A 17,389-nucleotide genomic window follows, 5' to 3' on the forward strand; every position below is an offset into this window, starting at 1 on the left:
TTGCTCATGTGTATGGATCAATGATAATTGTGTTTGTTAGTTTGCTTTTCTCCAAATGGGCATTTTTATTGCAGGCATCTTACTGTTCATACTTATCTACCTTATGTTGGTGTATTGGGAACCAGGAACTTACTATTTAGTTTGTGGGTTGTAAAACCATGAAGAATCTCGTCCATATCTGTTGGAGAGGACTGTGCTTTACCCTGGGATCTTGGATTGTGAGCCAGATGCAGTAATTGGGTGGGGCTTTGCACTTGGTTCCGTTGGGGGGTGTGTGGGAGGGATTCTGTGTGTAGAAGAAGGGTGAGCACAGATATGTGGGTGGCCAAAGCGTGGACGGCTGCGGAGACTACTGTCCCCCACCCCCATGTCCCTTCTTTCCTTCTTCCCCAAGTTTGAGTGAGGGCTACGGCTTCCTCAAATGAAAATGACATTACCCAGCCCTCCTTGAACTAGATGTGACCAGGTGACCATGTTCTGGCCAATGGGACTCGCAGAAGCAGAAGCATATGTGCAGATTCTGAGATGGGCCCTCGAGGAGAACAGGGATGCCTCTTTCCAGCCCTCTCCTCTCCCTGCAGGCTGGAACATGGCTGTAAAAGCAGACTATCAGGGGACCTTGGGAATGGAGGCTTCCGACCATGGGGTTATGTGTTGGAGCCTCATCCCTCACCCTGGAGACCATGAGAGCCTGAATCACCTCACTTTTTACAAGAGAGAAATAGACACTTGTCTCTATTTATTGGGGGTTCGTGTTCTGTCATTCACAGCCAAACTTAGTACTAATTAACTCAGGTTATATAACCTAAAAAACAAAGCAATAAATAGAAAAACCATTGACATAACAAAATATGTGCATTATGCTTCAGAGTAATTACCTTGTTTAGTTAATTTTATTCATTGAACAGATTTTTTCCATTATGTTCAAATATTTGTACAGTGAACGTTTCATTCTCCCCTGTGCTGCATGATAGCTTAATATAGTTCTAAAATTATTTTCCAAGATGGCTGTCACTACCCTGTGACAAGATTCTTTTAAATATCCTTTTTTTCTGTCCACACGGTATCATTTTGAGCTTGGATCTGAGTTTTGGAAACTGCCAAAAGTCATGCAGGGCCTCGCCGGGTAAGCAGGTCGGGGATAAGCCTGAGTGACAGGACCGTGGGCTGGGAATGGGGGTGTAGCCGGAGGATGGGGCCCAGAGCCTGTAAAACGTGTGAGCCCATGGGCATCGCCGTGCAGCTGGGCCCGGTGAGCTCAATCAGTTTTATTCTTTAGTTCTTGCCTTGTGATGTTCAAAACCCCCTAGGATTCTGTGGCAGAATGAATTCACATACCTGGAGAGGTGGTGTTACCAGGATGCTTGTGTTAACCAAGATGGTGCTATGGCTGGCAATCAGGAAGATCCACACATAGATCTGAACCCATGAAGGAGGCCTTCACTAGGGAAAGGTCGGTGAGCATTTCCCGGGTTTGAGGAATGATATCGCCAAGGTCCACTGTTCATAGTCTCCAGACCCTGCAGTTTCCATTTTAACTAATCATTTACATAACTAATTGAGGGAAAAAAAGAATGATTTTATTGTTATTCTTGTTCACATCGTCCTAATGACCCTCCTCCAACAGCTGAAATTCACTCTATATTTCGCAGTCTCTGTGGGGAGAAGCCCAGTTTAATGAAGTCAGCAGCCACTGAGAGCTTTAGGAGGCTGTATTTTAAAGGCTCCTTCCACAGGCCAGTTGTCCCAACCAGGGCGATTTTGCTCCCAGGGACCCTGGGTGATGCCTGGAGACACTTTGGTTGTTACGACTTGGGAGAGGGTGCTCCTGGCAAGGGGTGGGTGGAGCCAGGGATTCTGCTAAACGTCCCACAGGGCACGGGATGGTCTTCACAACAGAGAATGGTCCAGTCCAGAAGGCCAACAGTACCAAGGTTGCAAAACCCTGCCATAGACCCACTCAGTCCCCCTCTGAAATAACATTCGGATGGCAAGAAGCTAATGACCTCTGTTTTAAAAGAACTTCCTCTCTGAGATGAGCTGAGAGACATGATATTAAGCAGTGCAGTAAACTGTGTACCTCAAGGGCTCCCTCTGGGCCAGGGCTGCCACCCTCACATGACTTACCCTGGGTTGACACTGTCCTGTCATCAAAGTGGTCTTAAGCCACTGCATGCAGGGACTGAAAACAGAATAAAGATAATTAGACAGGAGTTGCTTGCCCCTGACCAAAACGAACCTAGAGTAGACAGAACTCATACGGTAAATGCTTTCAACCCAGAAAAATGAACTCACTGTGCTAATCACTATGCTTAACAGGAGGTCTACATGGAATCTTTAGAGTCCTCAGAGCCCAGAGGCAGGCACAGGCCCACAGTGGGACATGTGGTCTGAAAAAGGGTCCGGCTCCTGGCTATGCAGGGCTCTGCCACCCCCTTGCTGGTGACTTCCCCAGTCTGGGCATCAACATCTACTTATAAGACTGAGGGTTCATTTTGATGGATGGTTTTCCCACCTGAGTTCCCCAGAGTCTCAGCATTTTCAGGGACATCAGTGTGACCCAGAATCAACTATGGCAGGGGAACTTTGGTCTGTTGGTATTATAGGTATCTGGCTGTATGTCTGTCTTTCCACAAACATCTCTTCACCCTTCTTCTGGGAAAGCACATATGGGAATTCCTATGGGCAGTTCCCTTTCTCTTCATCCCCTGCTCACATGGGCTCTAGGGGTAGATCATGAATGACCTAAGCTAGTTAGCATAGCAACCATAATTGGCTCAGAGATGCACGTGTCAGCCAATCTGAGCCAATGAGGGTCAGGCCCAGTCCTACTCAAGTCTTTGGGTAGGGCTGGAACCTGAGTGGGTACAAGTGCAGGGGCAGTTGCAGCCACTTTGCCACCATGAGGGGAAGCTGCAGAGCTTTGGGGGCAGAGGGCACCACATCAGGCAGTATGCAGGGGAGCTGAGATGAGAGAAGGACAGAGGCTGGCTCCTAATAACCTTGCTTTGGTCCTGCACCAAGTTGTGACTCCACAACTTCCCCTGGACAATTACCTGTACTGATAAGGTTACTTTTGTGCCTAATTCAGGTTTTTAGAAACCAGCCTGAGTAAGAAAATTTCCTCAAATGAAATGACTTGCTTCAAAAGTTTTAACTGGGAGTCAAACTTTCCCAGAGACCCCTCCTCGTGGCCTACTCCCCCTGCTTTGAGTGGCTTAAAGGGCTGGTGGTGTTGAGTTGGGCCACAGCTGACAGGGGCTGCAGCAGAATACTTACGAGGAAGTGATGAAACCAACACTAGCAGAGCCTGGGAAATGGAAACACCGGGCTTTGACCCAAACATCCCCTTTCAAGAAAGTTCTTTATTGTCACTGAGGTTTGAGTCTCTATATTTGTGTGTGTAATAGATGTCTCCTCCTTAGAAAGATTTGGTTATGGATTCAGGCATCTGAAATTGAATACTTGAGAGTTAATTGAATTTAATTAATTATTTGTAAAAACTTCCTCAAGTTCTTTAGATGAAAGGAAGGTAATATTCATGAAATTCTGTTTGTAATTTCCCATCTGTTGCATTTTGTGAGCAGCTTTGCAAGATATGCAAGGTTCTTTGGAAGAAGGTCTGAGGGAGAGCAGGAAGGGGACAGGTGAGAGGGCTGCATGATTCCTGCCCTCACTCTGGGTGTTCATCAGGGGCCGGGAGGTAAGCACTGTCTTTGTATTTTCACCTTCCGGATCTGTCTTTTTGAAGGTTTTATCTCCTACTTTGGAAGCATATTAACTTAATCTATCATTTGATTTGTAAATCAAGACCCCCAACAGACAGCTGTCTGCTTCTCTTAGCATTTTATTTATTTATTTATTTATTTTCTGTACGTGGGCCTCTCACTGTCGTGGCCTCTCCCGTTGCGGAGCACAGGCTCCGGACGCGCAGGCTCAGGGGCCATGGCTCAAGGGCCCAGCCGCTCCCGCGGCATGTGGGATCTTCCCGGACCGGGGCACAAACCCGTGTCCCCTGCATCGGCAGGCAGACTCTCAACACTGCGCCACCAGGGAAACCCCTCTTAGCTTTTAATAACATTGGTGACATGGAGTGGAAGACTTGACTCATTCTATAAGTCAGTTTTTAATATGGAACAAACACTGAGTTGTTCCTCAACAGCCGTACAGGCTAAGAACAATTTTAAAATAATTTAACAGTATTATAATTCAATAACTATAATTATTAAAATGCTACCGTATAGACCTGAGTGTTGCAATGAATGGGATAAGCTGGAATGAGAAATTAACCCTGAAATTAATTTCTATGTTAGGGAAGTTAGTGCAAGCAGCTTTAACAGATAAATCCACAAATTCTCTTAACCCAACAAAGGTTTATTTCTCATGTAGGCAAAAGCCAGTAACTGTACAATTTGGACCTCCAAGTTTGCTGTGGCAGGGAAAAGATGAAGAAATCACAGTGGCTCTTAAATTCTATTGGCCTTAACTTAAGGGAGGCTGCGAGATGGAGAGGAACACATGGATACTGAAAGTACATTACCTCTCCACCACCGTAAGATGGATTTCTATTCTTGTGTTTGTTAGTCAGAAACTAAACTTGAGACTCTGATTGATTGATTTAAACAACACAATCTAATTCAATCTTTTTTTTCTTTTTTAAAAATTTATTTATTTATTTTTGGCTACGTTGGGTCTTCGTTGCTGCGCACGGGCTTTTCTCTAGTTGTGGCGAGCGGGGGCTGCTCTTTGTTGCAGTGGGCAGGCTTCTCATTGCGGTGGCTTCTCTTGTTGCAGAGCACGGGCTCTAGAGTGCATGGCTTCAGTAGCTGTGGCTCATAGGCTCTAGAGCAGAGGCTAAGTAGTTGTGGCGCACGGGCTTAGTTGCTCTGCGGCACGTGGGATCTTCCCGGAACAGGGCTGGAACCCGTGTCCCCTGCATTGGCAGGTGTATTCTCAACCACTGTGCCACCAGGGAAGCCCCTGATTTATTTATTTTCTGGCCACGCTGCACGGCTTATGGGATTTTTGTTCCCTATCCAGGGATCGAACCCGGGCCCTTGGCAGTGGGAGCATGGACTCCTAACCACGGGACTGCCAGGGAATTCCTGGCAGATTTAGATGGTGGAATTATGAAGAACTTGAATGTAGCCCTAACATATTTCCAACACTGGTGTCCCACAGAGGATGAAAACACTGTGTATGGAAGACATACTGTAGGTGTTTAAAACATCTGCTGTGGTTTGGGAAAAGGCCAGGGCTTGAAATCAGCTCCGTCATTCACCTCCTTTATGATTAAGTTTACTCAACACTTTGAGTCTTTGTTGCTTTGTAAAGTGAAGAAAACAATAATCCCTCTCTTGTAGGTTTTCGAGAAATCATTGATATCACCATCATCAACATTCTCATCACCATTACCACCAGCTTCACCGTCACCATCTCAACCATCACCATCATCACCATCATTATCACCGCCATCACTATCACCATCACTATCATCGTCACCATCACTATCATCACTATCACCACCACCGTCTCCACCATCACCACTATCAACACCATCATCACCAACACCACCACCAAGATCATCATAATCACTTATTATTTAGACACCACATTCCCATGGAAGGGTCTCTAAATGCTAACTTCTAACTCCTATTGCCATAGCTTCAGAGAGAACTCCACTGTAAGTTTAAGCAGTGGTGCATACAGTGTGAGGGTAATGGGAAAATGCGAGTTGACCTGGGGACTTTGCATCTGTGGAACCATCTACAGAGTCTCAGTGGTCATTCAGCTGCTGAGCGCTGTCCCTACGAAGACATAGGCTAGCTCTGAAACAATCACACTGAGAGCTTGCATAAATACAGGTTCTAGATCTAACTTAGGAAGTCTGGCTACAGGTCTGGGAACCTGTTTTTTTGTTTGTTTGTTTGTTTGTTTTTTGGTACGCGGGCCTCTCACTGTTGTGGCCTCTCCCGTTGCGGAGCACAGGCTCCGGGCGCGCAGGCTCAGCGGCCATGGCTCACAGGCCTAGCTGCTCTGCGGCATGTGGGATCTTCCCGGACCGGGGCACGAACTCGTGCCCCTGCATCGGCAGGCGGACTCTCAACCACTGCACCACCAGGGAAGCCCCTGGGAACCTGTATTTTAAATATGATTGTTAGTAGCTCTTAAATAAGTTGTAGATTATTGTTTAAGTTCAGCCTGTATACAGACTGCATCCATTCATGCATTCTTGCATTCGACAAATATTTATCGAGCACGGATTAAGTGCCAGGCCTATGTTAAACATTTCCCTACGTTATTTCTCACATTCTGTTATCACCCTCATTTTGTAGATGAGGGAGGTAGACTTGGGGAAAACAGACGAGTAACTTGTCCAAGGCCACATAGCTAGGAAGTGAACAGGGGGCATTTGAGTCCAGAGCTCACACTCCTCACCACCCCTTAACAAAAAGGGGTCTTTGCAAGGAGCCAACAGAGCATAATAGGCAATAAAATTGTCAGGCCACCCCAGGGCTAAGGAGAATATAGTGGGGGTCATGTGTCTGTTCTCGGAGGTTAGGGCCTTGGAAATGGCTTCCTGGAGGAGGTGTCTGTTATCCAGGTGGGCAAGAGGTGTGTGTGTGTGTGTGTGTGTGTGTGTGTGTGTGTGTGTGTGAGAGAGAGAGAGAGAGAGAGAGAGAGAGAGGGAGAGAGAGAAAACATGGCAGAGGAAATAACATATGCCAAGGCCTGGCAATAAATATTTTTTCCTGCGTGAACCGTGGGAACTGCACTACAGTGGTGTTTCTAGAGTGTGATTTCCTCTCCACTGGTTTCATTACTACTTATCAGAGGCACACAGAAGAGTTTCTTTTTCTCTTTCTACAAATTTTAATAGAAGTTCCTTTAAAGCATAGTAGGAAGAAAAAGAATAACTAGCATGTCAAACCCATGATACTATATATGGTAGCTCTTGGGATGCAGCTAAAGTTAATATACCGGTTAAGAAAGTGCATCAGTAGCAATAACATTACGGAGTATGAGAGGGAAGGTAAAAACAGTGAAGGTGAAAGCCCAGGAGCGCTGAAGATTCAGGAACCCTGGGCCAGAGGGTGTTTCTGTCCGTTCCAGCTTAGAAGCTCTACACTTGAAGTTTGTCTGAGTGTGAATGGCTCTTTTGTCAGTAATGTCACATTCTTCCCAGTGGGGGCAACGGCGTCCCTGCTGCTGTTAACCATGAAGGGATGATTTGTTCCCAGTATTAGGACCTGCAGGGCCGAAGTCTGTCCTCGGACTGGTCAGGTGGAGCTTTGAGCTCTGGGGAAAGGGTCAGGAGGGAGGCCACACAAGTGCTAAAGTAGCTGTGGGAATCAGCCCAGCCTAGAGCAGGGACTCACAGTTCAAGAATGTTCTCTGGCCCCATGCTGATCATAGCCGCAGAGCCCTGGGCACCAGTAGATTGGCTAAAAATACCCTGGTCGTGGGCCAAGGGCTTGCATTTAGAAAACTGCTCTCCAGAAGCAGCCCCAGGGAGAGCTGATATAACACGGGCAGCAGGCAGGCCGCCCAGCCACAAAGGTCAGCCAGCTCAGGATGCTCGCAGCTTCAGCTTCTGCCAAGACGGCATTAGTACTCAGGCTCAAACGAAATGCCACTTTCAGCCCTTTGCTTAAGAGATTTTCAGAGCTGTGCAGCGGAGCCCTCTGTCTGTTCTACTATCTTCATGGCAAGACTTTGCTGGCTCCTTAGCAAATGAACCCCTCAAGTGGAAGGGGCGGGGCTTTAACCCGGCAGGGTTTCAGAAGTGCTCCCCCACTGTCTCTGGGAAGCTGCATTTGAAATCACTGCAAGTCACAAGTAGAACTCACAGGAACTTGGGTGCCAGCAACATGCTTTCATGTCTCGGCTTCTGAGGAGGGACAGCTGTGGGCAGGAATTCTGTCCAACTCTTGCTTCTGACCAGCCTGGTGCAGGGGCTGGGGGAGCTGATTAATGCCCCAGCTATGAACAGGGAAGACACTTAACTGAGAAATCACACGAAACGCAAGACTGTTACGTGATGGTTTACGAGCACAAGCCGTCTCTTCAAGCAGACGTTCGTGGGGCAGAACCGGGTGGAACGGCTCTTTAATAGTATAATTCACGGCAGCTGCTTTAACTGAGTACCTAGTACGTGCCAAGCACACAGAGCTTCTCTGTGTACCATCGTGAGTAATCCTCATGGCAAGCTCACTGGCCGGACCCTTGCTGCCTCTGCTCTGCTCACCAGGGCCCCGCGGGCTGCTTACACCTCACTGCTGGTCAGGGGAGAGTGAGGATTGGTCCAGGGTCCTCGGGCACTGCTGACCTGCCTGGGTTGATGCTCCCAGGTCTAGGCAGGCAGGGACCCTCGTTCGGTGCACTGAGTGATCTCATGGGCCATGATTAATAAGGCCGGGTCATGATCCTAAGTCTAGTTATTTTTGAAGGTAGGATTTGGCCAGAATCCTGAGGCTAAAATAGAAGCCACACTTTGGATCCCTTGTGGGGTGTTATCCAGGGCTCCTGGTGACCTTTGTCCTGGCCCAGAAGCCTCTGGCTCAGACTAGAGTAGCGGTTCTCAAAGCAGGGTGCCCCTGGCCCAGCAGCAGTGGCATCACCCAGGAACTCCTTAAAGAGCACATTCTGAGGCCCAGCCCCGGGCCTACAGGCTCAGAAACCAGGGTGGCGCCAGTGCTCTGTGTGTTAGCAAGCCCTCCCGAGGGCTCTGATGCTCGGAAGTCTGAGAACAATGGCCGAGGCAGATGACAGGTCCCCCTCACTTCCTTCCCCGTGGTCCCTGAGAACCGCTGTGCTGACAGGCAGGGTTGAGGTGGGTCCAGGTGAGTGGTGCCTGATGGCGAGTTGTCCCTCTCGGGAAGGGCTGGGCTGGGGGCTGGTGTCAGGTCCCCAGTATGTGTGGGACAGTGAATGGTGCTGGCCCGCCTGGGCCAGCGTTTCAGGACGGCCCTAGAGAAGGGTGACCAAGTCACAGTCACTGAAAGCATGCTTCTCTCCTGACGGCTGCTCCAAAGTGGCGAGGCCTGCTGAGGGGGGGCTTTCCAGGCTGTAAGGGAACAGAAGATCTGGGGAGTCTACTGTGCCTCAGGCTTCAGTATCCCCAACATCTCGAATGCACAGAGAGATCGGAGCTCAAGGCTAAACGTTAGCCTCTGCTTTGGACTTTGTTTTCACTGTGAAGACAGATTGTCCAAATAATGCACGTTTCAGCTTTGGATGAAATACCCAGCGATTCAGGATCTGCGTTCGTTTGCAAAGTTGAGGTGCCCAATAAATCATTCTCTTGCAGAGATGCCATTAACTAATAATTCAAAGCTGGTAACCTTCACTCAACCGTGATTAAAGAACTTTTGCTGAATGGCGGGGGATAACACCTTTTCCTGAATGCCAGCGGCAAAATTTGCTTACACCATCCATCTTTACTTTGATAAACTGCCCTTAACTAATAATTCCAGATGGAAGGATTTTAAATCAAGCATGGGTGTTGGCAGGATCAGGTCAAACTCTCAATAATGGTAAAGACTATTTTATTGCAAACTGTCTTCAGATGGGCGATATTCATTTAGGTTCTAAAGAGCGGGTGATATTCCAACGCTTCCCGGGCACTTACAGAATGTGGGCCATTCACACCCATTGCGTAAGGGTGGGGCCACGAGGTGCAGCTTTCACATGCTGTGTTCTTGGAGGGAAGACCAGGCTCTGGGTGTGCCCCTCCAGCCTGTCTTTCCCATGCTTGGCCTGCAGGTGCCAGCTGGGATGGCCTGGCCAGCATCCGTGACCAGGTCGTGTTTCTCCTCTGGCCCCCAGCCCCTCACACCGCCCCTCACATGGCACTGGGGAAGTATGCCCCCTCCTGGCTTGTCTGCCTACCCAGCCCACTGCAGGCCAGCCTTCTGGGGGCAAGTGCTGTCTTACCTGCTTCTGTGGTACATGACACGGTGCCTGGCATGAGCTGGACACTTCATCAGAGTGAGCTGCAGTAGCAGATGAGTGGACAAAGCCCCTTGCTGGTTCACGCTAAGGATGGATGGCTACAGGATACACAGCAACGATGGATGGAATGTGCCAGACGGGGAGCTTGTCAACATGCAGGTGCCCGGGTCCCACCTCCAGAGCCTCTTGCGGCAGGTCTGGGCTGGGGCCCTGGGAGCCTGAGTTTAAACATGCTTGCCCAAGCCCGAACCTTCTGCCCTTACCTTTCTTCTTTGCTTCTGAGAGCCGTGCCCACAGCCTTTGAGCCATTGGCTCACCTTTCTGACTAGACTGTGGTGAAGATACTGGTGACAGGGGTCCATGGTCCTTGAACACCCACAAATGAATGGTGCGAGGTGTAACAGGGAGCGTGGAGGTCCAGATGGCCAAGGGAGATCAACTTAGGATGAACGGTTGTGAAAACTGCACATTTATTCATCCGTTCAGCAAATATTTATCGAGAATCTGCTATGTGTATCACACTGTGCCTCTCCCCATGTGTGAAAGTTTGGACAAACCATTCAGTCAAACTACTGGGCAAACCTTTGTGGACCTCTCCTCACATGCGGTCCGTGAACCCTCTGACACCTGGCTACTCAAAGTGTGGTCCGTGTACCAGCAGTGCTGGTGCTACCCGGGGAGCTTGTTAGAAATGCTGAATATTGGGCCCCACCCCAGGACTGCAGCCCCTGTGTCTGCATTTCAATAAGAGACCAAGATCCCCAGGTGACATGTGTGCACATCAAAGCTTGAGACCCACTGGTCAAACACCCACTATTGGGCCAAACACCTTACATCCAAGTATGTGTCTGTGATGGAGTGCATAGCTTTCATGCGATTCTCACATTGACCTGTGACCCCCAGAATTTAATCGTGGCCTCGGGGACCATCTAGTCCAGGGCTGTGTTGATAAGAAGTTGTGCTTCCTTGATCGAACCCTGTGAGCGATTTGGGATAAGATTTATGATGGGGCTCGACCTTATGCAGTGATGAAGGAGGTGAGCGAGTCTCCAGAAGGCTGATACCTTCACATTGGGTGGTTGGCCTGAAGTTACCAGGGTGAGCAGGGCAGCACACAAAGCAGGAGGGGCGGGGAGAAACTGGAGCCCACAGGATGGACTAGAACCTGCCTCTGTCTCACACCACCTCTAAGTCAACAAGATGCTTGACTTGATGGCTACCCTCACACATTGCTGGTCATGCACCTGGTCCATGACTCACTGGAGCTGGAGGAGCCACTGGTCCCATTACTGCCCCAGGACAATCAGGTGAGACTCCATCAGAGGCAATAAGCAGAAGCTTCCACAAGGCCCGGCCCATCAGAGCCCATCTCACGCAGCTTCATGTCTGCCTTTCAGACGACCCAGAGACTTCTCTCCTGGCTGACCCTGACCTGGAACACAGAGCAAAGAGAATGTGGGAGATGTAAGTCCCGCTCAGATGCACCGAGGCCGGGCAAGGTTCTCACTCTCGGCAGTCGCCAGGGCCAGGCGGTGCTGTGATGGGTGGAGAGGGACCGGCAGGGCTGTGAGGACCTCCATCCAGGTATACATTTCAGGTAATGAAAGGTGTTGAGGAGAAAGTAAAGCAGGTAATAGGACTGAGAGCCTCGGGGCAGTGGAGGCAGGCCTTGGAGTCCCCAGCCTGTACCTTCCCTCATGAAAGTTTACAGTCAGAAGGGCCCAACTAGTAAACAATTGCAGGAATTGATGTAAAAGGACGAGTAGGATGATGCTTCGGGGGATAGAAACATGGATTTGATCTAGCCAGGGAGCTCCAAGCACAGGGCCTTGGATCTTGATGCAGCAGAACCCATGGGGATGCAGTTTATTTCCCCCACATGCTTCCCCTTTGGCTCTAAATGGTCCCTGGGACCTTTCTGTGACCAGCCAACCTGTTCCATCCCAACCTCACATTTCAAAAAACACTCTTAGGATGTGGTTTCAGTATCATCAGCTTCCAGGCACAAGTCCCATATTAAACATTGTGAATGTCAACCTTAGTACATTATTAAAGATGTTAAAAGCAATCAAACAACAACCAAAAAACCCTCCAACACTACGTGTTTTGTTCCATCCTTGCACAGCTCATGCCTGTTAACTATTATGTCCTGGGTTCTCCACAGTCAACCTGCAGAGGCCCGTGGACCAGTGGCATCAGCATGTCCTGGGAGCTTGTGAGAGATGCAGGACCTCAGGCCCTGCCCCACCTACTGAGAGAGAACCCACATTTTAACCAGATTCCTAGGTGACCTATTTGCTCAGTAGAGATTGAGAAGTGCTGTCCCAGGGTCTCCTTTATGACCACTGTATATTCCTTCTTTTTAACAAACACTGCACATTTTGTGGAGGGGGGTGAGGGATTATATGGAGAGAGAAGACCTAGACAGTCATCTTTGCATGTCTTTTGGAGTCTGGGAGAATTTCTGCCTGCTTAAGAATTAGAGTCGCCCCCCCGCCCACCGGCGCGCCGGCCCAAACGAGCCGGCTGGCCGGCCTGGCTCCCCTCCCCGGCCCCGACGGGCGGGCGGGCTGCCCTGAGGAGGCGGGGAGGGGAGGGCTGGGCCGGCCGGCGGGCAGACGACGATGCCGAACTTCTGCGCGGCCCCCAACTGCACGCGGAAGAGCACGCAGTCGGACCTGGCCTTTTTCAGGTTCCTGCGGGATCCAGCCAGATGCCAGAAGTGGGTGGAGAATTGTAGGAGAGCAGACTTAGAAGATAAAACACCTGATCAACTAAATAAACATTATCGATTGTGTGCCAAACACTTTGAGACTTCTATGATCTGTAGAACTAGCCCTTATAGGACAGTTCTTCGAGATAATGCAATACCAACAATATTTGATCTTACCAGCCATTTGAATAATCCACACAGTAGACACAGAAAACGAATAAAAGAATTGAGTGAAGATGAAATCAGGACACTGAAACAGAAAAAAAGTAAGTGATAGTGTTAGTGACTCAACTTCTGAATGCCTTTTTAAAAGGCCTTGACCTGTTGATGAAACTTCTGAACAGGACCCAAAACATAAGGAAATAAACAACAGCAATGCTCAGAACCCCAGTGCAGAAGAAGGGGGTGAAGAGCAGGATGAAGACATTTTACCTTTAACCCTTGAAGAGAAGGAAAACAAAGAATACTTAAAATCTTTATTTGAAATTTTGATTCTTATGGGAAAACAGAACATACCTCTGGATGGACATGAAGCTGATGAAATCCCAGAAGGTCTCTTTACTCCTGATAACTTTCAAGCACTGCTGGAGTGCCGGATCCATTCTGGTGAAGAGGTTCTGAGAAAGCGCTTTGAGACAACAGCAGTTAACACATTGTTCTGTTCAAAAACACAGCAGAAACAGATGCTAGAGATCTGTGAGAGCTGCATTCGGGAAGAAACCCTCAGGGAAGTGAGAGACTCTCACTTCTTTTCCATCGTCACTGACGATGTGGTGGCCATAGCAGGGGAAGAGCACCTGCCTGTGTTGGTGAGGTTTGTTGACGAAGCTCACAACCTGAGAGAGGAATTTGTGGGCTTCCTGCCTTATGAAGCTGATGCAGAAATTTTGGCTGTGAAATTTCACACTACGATAACGGAGAAGTGGGGATTAAACATGGAGTACTGTCGTGGCCAGGCTTACATTGTGTCCAGTGGATTTTCTTCCAAAATGAAAGTTGTTGCTTCTAGACTTTTAGAGAAATATCCCCAAGCTATCTACACACTCTGCTCTTCCTGTGCCTTAAATATGTGGTTGGCAAAATCAGTGCCTGTTATGGGGGTATCTGTCACGTTAGGAACAATTGAGGAAGTTTGTTCTTTTTTCCATCGATCACCACAACTGCTTTTAGAACTTGACAATGTAATTTCTGTCCTATTTCAGAACAATGAAGAAAGGGGCAAAGAACTGAAGGAAATTTGCCATTCTCAGTGGACAGGCAGGCATGATGCTTTTGAAATCTTAGTGGACCTCCTACAAGCACTTGTTTTATGTTTAGATGGTATAAATAGTGACACAAATGTTAGATGGAATAACTGTATAGCTGGCCGAGCATTTGTACTCTGTAGTGCAGTAACAGATTTTGATTTCATCGTTACCATTGTTGTTCTTAAAAATGTTCTATCTTTTACAAGAGCCTTTGGGAAAAATCTTCAGGGGCAAACTTCTGATGTCTTCTTTGCAGCCAGTAGCTTGACTGCAGTGCTGCATTCACTAAATGAAGTGATGGAAAATATCGAAGTTTATCATGAATTTTGGTTTGAGGAAGCCACAAATTTGGCAGCCAAACTTGATATTCAGATGAAACTCCCAGGGAAATTTCGCAGAGCTCAGCACAGTAACCTGGAATCTCAGCTAACCTCTGAGAGTTACTATAAAGAAACTCTAAGTGTTCCAACAGTGGAACACATTATTCAGGAACTGAAAGATATATTCTCAGAACAACACCTCAAAGCTCTTAAATGCTTATCTCTGGTACCCTCTGTCATGGGACAGCTTAAATTCAATACATCAGAGGAGCATCATGCTGACATGTACAGAAGTGATTTACCTAATCCTGACACACTCTCTGCTGAGCTGCATTGTTGGAGAATCAAGTGGAAACACAGAGGGAAAGATATAGAACTTCCATCCACTATTTATGAAGCCCTTCATCTGCCAGACATCAAGTTTTTTCCTAATGTTTATGCATTGCTGAAGGTCCTGTGTATTCTTCCTGTGATGAAGGTTGAGAATGAACGCTATGAAAATGGACGAAAGCGTCTCAAAGCATACCTGAGGAACACTTTGACAGACCAAAGGTCAAGTAACTTGGCTTTGCTTAACATAAATTTTGATATAAAACACGATTTGGATTTAATGGTGGATACATATATCAAACTCTATACAAGTAAGTCAGAGCTTCCTACAGATAATTCAGAAACCATTGAAAATACCTAAGAGACTTTTAAAATAGGCTTTCTCTTATATTTGATATTTGAAAAAACCTGTAGGAAATTTGAAAATATCTTACAGAAAAGTTGTAAGGTGTACGTAGGCCACTTAATCACTGAATATCTTGACCTGTAGGCCTCCCATTGAGTACATTAGTCATTGATAATCTGCCTGTTTAAATGGCCCGTTTGAAGTCCCATGCTTTGGAGACCTAACTGTTCTTCCAGAAGATAGCATTGAAAGTACCATGTTACACTCTGTGTGATCTCTGCTAATGGCACTTTGAAATTGTATTAAGTCATTTTAGATATAACATTTGTCACTGTGGATCCAATTGTCAGGTACTTAGTTATCAGTTCTTTGAAGAAATAAATTTTGAGGAGGTATGGGAGGAAGGAATACATTATATAAAACATTACAATGAAGCTCATGACTGACCTTTGAATAGTAGGAATTTAAGTATGCTGTTAAAAATCTGTAAGGGACCGTTAAAATGATCAGACTGTAAGAGAAACGTGTGAGCTCACCAAACAAGGATTTCAGTGTAGATTTTGCCTTTATCAAATGAAGTTGAAGGAACGAGTTAAAGTTTGAATGGAAGAGCCTGCCATTGTTGTTCCACATCTGATTGTTGCTGTTTACATTCCTTTATTGAGCCTACATCTTCATAAGCTTTTTGACAGGTATATGTTGAACACTTCTGTTTCATGGTCAAGACAGGATCAGAGACCATGGATACTGACAACTGATTTGTCTGTTTTCTTCTGTCTTTTTCCATGACTCTATCTACTGCCTCATCTTGATTTACAAGCAAAACCTAGAAAACCTACAAAAATAAGTGTTTTGTGGTTTATCTAGGAATAATATAGAAAATATTGCTGTTATTTTTGGTGAAGAAAATCAATTTTGTATAGTTTATTTCAACCTAAATAAAATGTGAATTTTGTTTAAAAAAAAAAAAAAAGAATTAGAGTCCAAGCCCATCAGTGAGTTAAGGGTATATAGTTTACTTTGTATATAAAAGTTTTGAGTCACTGGAGAAAACCTTCACAAATTACTTCTTCCCCCCTGAAGGAGGCAATGTGTAGCCAAGCAGGCCTGAGACCCAAGCCCAGGTTCCAGCAGATGTCAAGCCAGAACAAAGGCTGCAGACTTCCTAAGAAGCCCGTTAAGCTTAGGCTGGTAGCACGAGATACCACCATGTGGTTTGGGGCATTTTTATTTTGAATTTCCTTTGTGGTTTAGAACTTGAATTTCAGCTTCATGGTAGGCCATGGTATTAGGGTGATGAAATCATAAAGAACACCTAGACTGACAGTAAGAAACCATCACCAAGGGCTGCAATTCCTCATTCATCGTTTATTATGCAATCCATGGAGTCTGTTTATAGCTTCTCTCCATAGATTTCAACTATGACTCATCAAAGACTAAATCAGCCCATTTTATAAACATTCTGTCTCTCTATAGCCAAATGCTTTCAGATATCTGGATCATATCAGCATACTGGTCATTAGAAGGGAGACCTGTAGCAGTTCACAGATTACAGATATGATTACAAAGCCAAAGCCCAGAACTGGAAAAGAAGATTACAAAATTAACCTCTGTGTCCCAGGCTCACTTCTAAAGCGTGTCACACTTTATAAGATGTGAGCCTCCCAGAACCTGGCACACAGCCAGCTTACAGAATGCTCACCGAATACAATATTCCTGCAAGACTTTTACAATAAATCCAAGCTTAGAATGTATCAAATTTTCAGTACCGTAAAAGATGGTGTTTTCTCTCGATCAACAGGGCAGTGAACATATATTTTTCCATTCACATTATCTTCTATAGAAAACAAACCAATCTCTGGATATTAATCTACCCCAGGTCCAATAATTAAATATACTAATTCCATGTCGGCAGACAAATTATTGAACAGCTGGAAGGAGAAAAAATAAGGGAAAAATGAGGGTGAGAATAAGCCACTATGCCTATCAAATATCTAGGCTAAGATTCAAAGGCATTTTTAAAGAACCATACCCAGCAATTACAGATCTGAGAATTTACCCTAAAGAAATAAACAGATAGGTAAAGATGAAGGAACAAGGGATATAGCAACAGTTTGGTTTGTAATAGTGAAAAATTGGAAACAACATAAATGGCCATCCCTATGGAAATAATCGTGTAATGGTTCTCCCCTCACGTGGCATGGGGCTCTGCTGCTTTTCAGGATTTATACTCCCTGACCCAGAAGGAGGGGTGTGACACATGGTAAAACAAGAAAGGCAACCAGCGGGACAGTATGCTCAGTGTGATCCCATTTTGTTAATACAGATTCATAGTAGTGAATGTGCAAAGAAATATCTGAAAGGATACATACCAAGTTGTCCATACTGATTACCCCTCCAGAGAAGAGTAATAATCATACAGCTAACTTTACAAATTGCTTAGAAGGAGCCAGCTTATATATGCCTTACTTGCACTAAC

Source organism: Mesoplodon bidens (assembly GCF_964165515.1).
Source record: "Mesoplodon bidens genome assembly, chromosome: 15".
Lineage (NCBI taxonomy): Eukaryota > Metazoa > Chordata > Mammalia > Artiodactyla > Ziphiidae > Mesoplodon > Mesoplodon bidens.